This window comes from Camellia sinensis, chromosome 15 (genome assembly GCF_055761805.1).
Source record: "Camellia sinensis isolate YWXY chromosome 15, ASM5576180v1, whole genome shotgun sequence".
Taxonomy (NCBI): Eukaryota; Viridiplantae; Streptophyta; class Magnoliopsida; order Ericales; family Theaceae; genus Camellia; species Camellia sinensis.
In genome coordinates, this window is record NC_138975.1 from 83253380 (window position 1) to 83263614 (window position 10235).

The window sequence follows — 10235 nt, forward strand, 5'->3', positions numbered from 1 at the left end:
CAATACACTCTGTTGGGAACATACTTGTAAGTAATTAGCGACAAAATATTTTGTCATTAAAGGAAGAAATTAGAGACAAAAGTATTTCGTCATAAATATAAGAAATAGAGATGAAATAATTTTGTCACGCTTAATATAAACGAAGATGAAATTTTTTTGTCAAAGAAGCTACCAATAGAGATAAAAACAAATTCATCATTAAAAATGATAAATTTGTGACCAATTTTTTTGTCTCTAATACACTCTGTTAGAAACATACTTGTAAGTAATTAGCGACAAAATATTTTGTCATTAAAAGAAGAAATTAGAGACAAAAATATTTTGTCATAAATATAAGAAATAGAGACGAAATAATTTTGTCACGTTTAATATAAATGAAGACAAAAAAAATTTGTCAAAGAAGCTACCAATAGAGACAAAAACAAATTCATCATTAAAAATGATAAATTTGTGACGAATTTTTTTGTCTCAAATACACTCTGTTGGGAACATACTTGTAAGTAATTAGCGACAAAATATTTTGTCATTAAAGGAGAAATTAGAGACACAATTATTTTGTCATAAATATAAGAAATGGAGACAAAATAATTTTGTCACGTTTAATATAAACGAAGACAAAAATTTTTTGTCAAAGAAGCTACCAATAGAGACAAAAACAAATTCATCATTAAAAATGATAAAATAATGTCAAAAAAAATTCGTCACACATTGAGGATAATAGTGACAAAATGTGACAATATTTTTTGTCACGACAAATGCATTTAGTGACGAAATAAAAAATTCATGACAAAATTAATCATCCACCTAAGCGAAATAAGAGACAAAAGAACCTTCTTTAGGGATGGAAAATTTTGTCAATAATTTCATAATATTTTTTTCCATATTATATACCTATTTTATCAAAATCTAAATTTTAGTTCAACAAATATAACCCTGATCATGTTGAAACCTGTTGAATATAACAATTCCATCACAACTTAACCTAACCTGTTATCAACACATTTACGAATTAACAAAATGAAAATATACATTCATCATCACAAATAATTTCATCCTAATACAATAAAATAGTGAAATATCCACAAAATATCCAAAAGTTATAACTTGTTCAATTTTACCAAAAATCCAACAATAACTAGTGCAACTCCACAAAGTATGTGTATCCTTATCAAACAAAAATGAACATTCAAGCAAATTAGATCATTGTTGCACGTCAAAAATGCCACCTCAATCCAATCTGCAAAAAAATAAATTAAAAGCTTTAGTAATTAATTAATTATACAAAAGATTAAAAACATTAGTAACTCATCAATTTACAATTAGATCAATTATACAATTTACCCCTCTAACAGACTTTTTTTTCGAGATTATGAGAACAAAAAATTAATTTTAAGGCTAATTCACAAATGGTGCATCCCATTAATGTGCCGTAAGTTCATATAACTTATATTGGTCCATTTAATTCTTAAAGTGCAAGGATACGTACCAGTTTTTCTACTCTAACAGGGATTGACCTAGAACCACACCTGTGTTTTGTATACATCCTTTCTCTATTCGCGATGTTACCCTTTGATTGCTCCTATAAGAAAGAATGACCAATATAATAATGAAATGTATCATTAGTAAGACAAATATGTTAGCTTTTGATTGTTCCTGTAAGGAAGAATGAACCAATATAACAATGAAATGTATCACTAGTAAAACAAATTTAATGCTTGATAATAAAGAATTGCATTTTTCATATCTATCCTTTTCCTATATATCATTTCAACTTAAAAGATGTTTCAAATTATTCACTAGTTGCATTCAATTCTTTGAAATATAAATTAGAGGACTTGTTGAGATTTCATTATAAGATGATTTTTCTAGGTGAAAAAAGAAAAACGAGTAATTTACATCGTTCACAATTAGGGGGCATATAAGCATGGGCAAGATAGATTGTGAAAAAATCCATTTACATTTCACAAGATATGGAACAATTACTGATACCAAACTCATATCCCTTTCTTTCTTCCACAACTATATCAAATCTAAAGTTCTGTCTTAATACCCTGTATTAGTTACTCAGCTAGTTGCTTAGCATTATCATGAAACTTCAGACCAAACTCAAGAACAAACAGAAAATACAATCATAGAAACTGAAATCTTAGTTCTTTATTCTATGATGTGAAAGATGCATTTTAAGGAATCATAAATTAATCTCCTATTATGTGAGCCTTCCAATCCATGTTTAATAGTTTTCCTTTCTCATTTTGCCACTTATTTGGTTTTTATTATGTTTCACTTACATGCTTAGAGGATAAGGAAAAAAGAACACATGGAATTTCACAGCAAATTGATTGTGTTCTTTCTAGTTTTTTTGAAATCTCTCCCTATTCTAATCAAATTTTATCTAAGTTACAAGCAAAAGAATATGAAGTTGCTACAATTCATCCAAATTAATAGCTCTCTGTTGATCTTCTACCTCAATGCTTTCTGAGAGGCCTCATCACAAAATATACACAAAAGTAAAATGACACTACTACAAAAACATATAAAAATCACACTTTTTTTGTGTGATGTATGTTATTTAATCACACCTTTTAGTTTTGTTAAAGTGTGATCTTTGGGAGTGTGATTAAAAGGGGTCATTTTTAATCACATATTTTAAGTGTGATTAATAACATTTAGATCACACCTTTTAAGTATGATTAAAAATATTTAGATCACATATTTTAAGTGTGATTAAAAATATTTAGATCATAGCTTTTAAGTGTGATTAAAAATATTTAGATCACGCCTTTTAAGTATGATTAAAAATATTTAGATCGCATCTTTTACGTGTGATTAATAATATTTAGATCACACATTTTAAGTGAGATTAATAACATTTAGATCACACATTTTAAGTGATTAAAAATATTTAGATCACATCTTTTACAGATTTTAAGTGTGATTAATATCTAATAAAACATGTGATTAATAATCAGATAAGATCACACGTTATATGTATTTGAAGAATGTAATGCACACTATATACTATATTTTGAATCACAACCATATATTGAATGGAATAACGTCATATATTTCTAAAATGAAAGTTAAATGTTTAAAAGTATATACAAAGGAATTAATAAAAAGTTTTTAACTGTGCTTACATATATTAAAAAATAAAAAAAACTTGAAAAAAATGAAATTGTTGAATTCTTTGACCATATTTTGCATTTCTCCAAGAAATTTCTGACTTGAAAAATAAAAAACACAAATTAATTCAGAAACCACTAGAAGCATATGAATAAACTTAATATTTTTTGTAGAGATTGTTCTTATCTTACAAAAGACAAAATCGAACATTTTCTCATCACACTGACTCGTCATCTACTGCATCAATAGAAAATGAATAACAACTTTGATTATTATTAGTATAAAATGCTTGGATTACCATATATAAATATGACATATACATAGAATCAATAAATCCAAAATGAAAATCTTCAATGTATGAGCAGATATTTTAAAGTCATAAAACCAAATATACATAGAATCAACAAATCTAAAATGAAATCTTGAAGTGATTATATATTCCTTACCAACTAAAGAAATTGTTGATTAGCAATTTAAATAACGGAAGTTATATCATACTTACATTGGATTTCAACTCATATTCTTTAGTACGAAATTAATCCATTCAACTCGCACTTCATCAAGTTCGGTTTCCGTGTAAGTCTTTTTTCCATTGAATTGCAAGAGGTTATTTACAAACAATTAGATAATATGAAGAAGATGTACAAGTATCATGAATATAATAGTAATAAAAGTATAGAATTTATCTCACATTTTGTTTTCCAGCTGTTTTATTGTCACTCTGATTAGAGTAGGGGACATACTGCTGAGTTTGGTGATCATAAGAATACCAAACCCCATTGTTACCATCATAATATAATCCTGCACATTTATAAAAAAAATAAAAATAAATAAAAATAATAATAATAATAATATAATCCTGCAAAACACAAGAATAAATAAATAAATAAAACATTGATCTTCATCAGAAACTAGACCAAATTCTATTTGGTCTACTCCACTAGCACTAGTACCCGTCCAATTCATTAGCAGCAAAATAAAGCATGCTTGCATAAAAATAGAATACATATTATCATAGATATGCTTCACCTGATCATGGCATTAAAAATAAAAATAAAAATATTAATACTTTATGTTACATATTTGTTTACCACTAACCCAATTTTAACTAACAAACCATGCCTTCATTGATTAGTATTGTTTTGAATTTTCAGAGTATAAAACAGAATATGAAGATATACGAATATTTCACAAGTTTTCTCACAATTATAAAACAACAAGAAGATGTTGAAATCAAAACAATAATGACATTTTCTATCTGAGAAGTTGCGAATGTCAATATAAAATATCATCATTTCACTCTGTTTATGACAATATCATGGAGTTGGGGGGTTTAAGGCTTCTTGTGGCCATGACTCCATATGTTCATGAGAAATGACATCTGTGAATGAACCGACAATAAATACACAAGAAGAAATTGGTAGGAGTAAATATTTTTTATAAAACAAAAATATTAATTATTTTCAAGAAATATTCCTCATGAAAAATTTTGTATATCTCCACAAATTAACCCTCTGTAAACCTCAAAATTTGGAAGAAAGATCCCCCATCAGTATATTGGATAGGTTTGTTAGCAGCACCCCACAAATACTGCTCTCAAAGTTGTACAATTCTATTGAGTGATGTCTCTCCTCTCATCTCTCTGAATAGTGTAGAAATATCGGGGCTCTGCTCAAAATTTCAAATATAAAAAACCTTGTAACAATTACTAAAATTATATTTTCTTAAAATAATCCATACTGAAAACCATCAACAAATGCAGAGCAATCCAAGCCAACCATAAACTCCAAAATAGAAATGCTGTCAATGTAAATTTCAGATCGGCTGAATAATTCATTAGATGAAACTTCTTTTACATTGACTGATCCCCCAGTTCTTGACGTGTCCTCTGCTAATCCATACTGCAAATATAGGATAATAGCATAGATTATTCAATTTGTTTGTAGAATGGATGGGACAAAAAAATTATAACTTATTTATGTACATCTATCGAAGCAAACCCGATGCTACTAAATAGCTATCGTACCTTATTGATTGCGGTTTTCACAATTGCTTGCTTTTCTCGTACAGGAACAATTGCACTGAGTTCCTGAAAATGCCCATTTATAACATAAAACTAAATAAAGCTTCAGCATAACCACAGAAATTGCAAAACAAAACCTTTGTGTAACTGCTCTCAAACTAGAGAATACTACTTGAATGAAAAACAAAGTTGATTCCAGGCAACTTTGTTTAACTAAAAGTACCTGCAGAGCTAGTCCCCAGTTGTTGAATGCCTGGAAAAAAAAAATATTTATCATGAAGTTGCCACCAATATTTTAAACATAAACGTATTCACAAATTCTCAAGCAAATCATCCAAGAGCTAATGATAGAAAAATGGCAGTAGAAGATAACACTAGAATAGAAGAAAAGGACGAATCTGTGATGAGTAAGATTTTAGGGTTCCAATTTTAAATGGAATAAAAATATTTAATTTCACAATTCTAAAAATACTTGCTTAGGGAGTGTTCCAATTGAGTTGGACAGCTTTTTCATAGTTTTTCGTTGCCTGCAAATTGGAAGAATAATATTACACTTTACCCACTCTTGTGCCATTCTTTTTCAATGATGAATAACTGTTAGTTTTAATTCAAAAGAGGATTGCATCCATTGCAGACTAGAACAGCATAAGACAAACAATTTTACAGAAGGTGCCATTAGATCTTTTCAAAGTCACAACGGCACCTAGTGAACTTTATAATAATACTTAATATTATGAAGCAATATATTGTCTCATAAACACAACATTTAGTAGTTCCAAATGCTAAATTTTATATCAATCAACATATAATATGTTGATATGACAAAAGCAGAGCAAAACTAGTTAAATACATAGAAATCAAATAAATGAATTTGATCTTTTTTATGTTATCCACATATGCCACGTTTTGTGTGCTACTAATTTATCATTATTATGCAGATTGCAGAAAGTAGAACTCAACCAATATTAGTATTTTTGAAATTTAAAACCTAGAAAATTAAAAATGATGAAATCTCTTTTTTTTTGTTTATTGTATTTCTTCTTCTACAAATCTTAAAGTGTCATTTTTCTTCAATTATAATCTCCTTAAGCATTTCCAGTAATCTATTGCGATAGGAAGCTCTATTATATAGGCCATCTCCAAACCCATCAAAAACAAGAAAAGAGAATAAAAACAACCAAATCTTGAAAGTGCAAGCAAATCATATGGTTAGAAAATTAGGTTTGGGGATGAAAAACCCTAAGATGTGAATCGTTTACCTGTGATAGAAGAGGGGCCAATCCACCTGATTGTGCCATAGCAACCTAAAAAAAGTTAATCAAAATCACACCAAACCCATAACATACAGCAGCTAAATCAAAAAAGGGAAAAAACATAGTGGAGTGAGAGGGTAGCGACCTAGCTAGAGAAGAGGAGAAAAACAGAAAAGGGAAAGAAGAAAGAAAAAAAAAGGGCAGCGTCACTGCCAGTGCAGTTGGCGCTGTGAGAGAGGGAGAGCGAGATGAAGGGAGAGAAAAGAAGAGAAGAGAAGAAGAACAGAGGAGAGGGAGACAAAGGAGCAGTGCCAATGCTAGTGCAGTCGGCGCTGCGAGAGAGTGAGAGCGAGAGGGAGAAGAAGAAGAAGAAGAAGAAGAAGAGGAGGAGAAGAAAGGACATACCTGTGCCATTCGAGGCCATGAGAGTGAGTGAATGAGAATGGAGTTTCAAGTGTTTAACTAATTCTGAGGAAAAAAAAATAGGGCACATACAACATTCAAAACGGCGTGAAAAATTAGGGCAGATCAAGAGTGAAATCGTGAGGGAGAGAGAACTATGAATTGTGAGAGAAGGGTGTGCAAGAGTGAAATTGTGGAGATTGATGAGGGGGAAAAAAAGAGAGGGAATTTTGAGAGGAAAATTGCCACCGCCTCACCAGAGGCAAATCATCCAAAAAAAACAAAAAGAAAAACTAAAAACTAAAAAACAATCCAAAACAATTTTTAGATTTGTTTTTTAAAAAAAAATAAAATTAATTTGAGAGTAATAAAAATCAAAAATATATTTTTAAAATTTTAAAAAATTACTTATAACCTAAAAGATAAAATTATACAAAAATAATAAGTATTTTTTTATTTTTTCACCCAATTTTTTTTCCAGTTTTTTTGAAAAATAAAATAAAATTGAAACTAGTTTCTAAAAATAAAACCAAACATATTGAAATTGATAATCTAACCATATTCTTTGAAAAAGTTCAAATTATCTCAAATTAGCCATCTCAACTTAAGAGCGTGTTTGGGTTTGATGGGTTCATTTTGTGATCTAATTCAATGATCACTTTAATTTTACAATTCAATAACTATAATATTTAAAACTATTTCAAAAGTCATAATAAAAACACAAATCACTAAATTGCCTCGTTTTACTAGCAAAACTTTTACCAACGAATAGTGTTATCGTCGCTAAATATTTAACTCTTTGCCCACGCCAACTGGTCGTCGCCAAAAGTAAACACACTAATAGCAACGCTCATTGTGTTGCTAAAAAATAAGCCTTGTAGCTAAAGTTTTTGAAATTTTGGCGCCAACCAATAATTTTGGCGTTTGGCGAATGTTATGTTTTTTAAGTGACGGTAGTAAATTGCATCGGTAAAGGTCTACCTTTACCAACGAAATTCATCACTGTGTCGCCAAAAATATACTTTTGGCTATGAAAAATTGACGTCGTCACCAAAAGTAGTCGCCTAAAGTGCAATTTCTTGTAGTGTACTATATATATATATATAAATAAATATGATCACATTTAATTAAAAAAATAAATATAATCACACTTAATTAAAAAAATATATATAATCTGTAACGCCCTCAAAATAATGACATTCATTGACATATGAAATAACCACATTCTTCTATTCATCAGAGTTTCATTACAAAAATATTACATGTTAACAACAAAAGCAAAATGCCCTACAGGCTTACAGCTTTCCAAGTTAACACTTGGTTACAACAAAAGAGTGCTAACTCATCTACACATTAAGCCCTCGGCTTGAATATACATGTAATACATCAAAAAGAACTAAAACAACAACAATCTGCTCGCCTCTAGCCTCCCAAGCTATGACCTTGGACGTGGCATGCTACCTGTACCTGAAAATGATATTCCCATATAGGGTGAGCCACAGCCCAGTAGAAATACACTAAACCAACCATGAACAATGACTAAAAGATTAGCAATTGATAGATGGCCAACACTGATACATTCACATAAATCACATTTTATGTCATCCGACTTATGAGTCCAAGTTACTTTTCATTTTCCCTTTTTCAACAGATATGCATATTAGCTCTATCATCATCTCAACAGATATGTATAACAACAATATCCCACATTCACAGATAAGCATAGAAGCTATATCCACATTCTCAACAGATATGTATAACAACTATATCCCACATTCACAGATAAGCATATAAGCTGTATCCACACTTCACAAAGATAAGCATATGAGCTCTATCTTCACTTCTCTAGATAAGCATATGAGCTGTATCTACGGAGTTCATCCCCTATCTTCTCCCAATACTATCCGGTTTAGAGATACATCCCCCATCTTCCCCTAAACCGCGAAGTACATCCCACATCTCCTCCTCTACACATAACGTATACAAACACATTGGTTCTATATACAATCACTCAATACATACAGTTAATGTATTCTACCAACCGTCAAATTTCATGACACATTCCATTGATTAGTTTCCGTTTGCCTAATCATCATGCATTGTCTACAACAATCACGACTATCCTCCACCGATAGCCCAAAGCAGTTATTTCTAAACAGAAAATAAATGCACAAATGGATATTCAATCACCATTTCAATTCGGTGTGTGATAAACAATTCAACTACACCCTTTAACCCCATGCACTCCCAATCTCAACAATTCCATTTCATTTCCTCATTTCTCACAATTAATTATCCCAATTAATCAACCCATGTAATTAGGTCATTTTCCATAATTAACATTACAACCCTTAGGTCCCATTTTCATCAATGATTCAACATTTATTCCATTCCTCTATACCAAACATGCATCTAGGTTTATTATAAATAAAACCCCAACTTTTGTAAAATAATACAAACGCCCCAAACTTTCACAAAACTACCAAACCAACCCCAACTTCTCAAAATACCAAAATTTTGTCTTTAAATACCAAAATTGACGTCGTCACCAAAAGTAGTCGCCTAAAGTGCAATTTCTTGTAGTGTACTATATATATATATAAATAAATATGATCACATTTAATTAAAAAATTAAATATAATCACACTTAATTAAAAAAATATATATAATCACACTTAGAAGGTGTGATTAAAAAACATATATGTAATAACATTTAATTAAAAAGTGACATAAAAAATAAATATTATCACACTTAATGATTAAAATATTAATTCAATTTTTGTTATCACATTTCTAATAAAAGTGAGATATTTTCATTTATCAAAATGTGATCTTTAAATGTTTTTGTAATAGTGAGTTTCTTATTTTATTTTTTTAATTCGAAGAGAAGTCTGAAAGTTTAGGGATGAGCGAGACAAAGGAAGGGGGTGGGAGAGGGAGCGAAGTTAATTATGGATTAAGTTTTTGCGATGAGTTTAAAGGCCATCATTAATGAGCAAAATAAAATCTTTTGCGACGGATTAACAAAAGGCGCTGCAAAAAAAAAAAAAGAAAAAAAAAAGATAGGTAATGTACCGTTGCGTATAATATTACTTTTTGTCACGGCCTTAGATTTTCGGTCTCTAATAATAGTATTTAGTTAATGCCTTTTTTGCGACAGTCAAATGCCGTCGCAAAAAAATTAATTTCGCGATGATTTTTTTTGCCATCACAAAATCATGCTTTTTTCAACGATTTTCAAACCGTTGCAAAAAGTTCTGTGTCTAAAGCCTCATTTTCTAGTAGTGAGTCGTCTCTATCATTCATGGGTAGAATAGAGGCGCGGATTTGGAAATTGTATATTTTATATAAAAATCAAATTGAAATATTTTATACAATCACACCTATTTAGGGAGTGTGATTAAATATATATATATATATATATATATATAATT

The 10235-nt window shown here is 29.8% G+C and overlaps 1 long non-coding RNA gene across 2 annotated transcripts; it reads right to left on the reverse strand.

The window, feature by feature from the left end:
- Positions 1–1034: 1034 nt before the first annotated feature.
- On the reverse strand, positions 1035–3924 carry LOC145813479 (uncharacterized). 2 transcript variants are annotated; one of them, XR_014356577.1, is made up of 3 exons: positions 3626–3804; positions 1487–1579; positions 1035–1237 (listed from the first exon to the last, which is right to left on the reverse strand). It is a non-coding gene; the product is annotated as an uncharacterized LOC145813479 (long non-coding RNA). The 2 variants fall into 2 exon arrangements; XR_014356576.1 differs by lacking the exon at positions 1035–1237 and adding an exon at positions 3815–3924 and having other exon boundaries at positions 1244–1579; positions 3626–3705.
- Positions 3925–10235: the final 6311 nt, after the last annotated feature.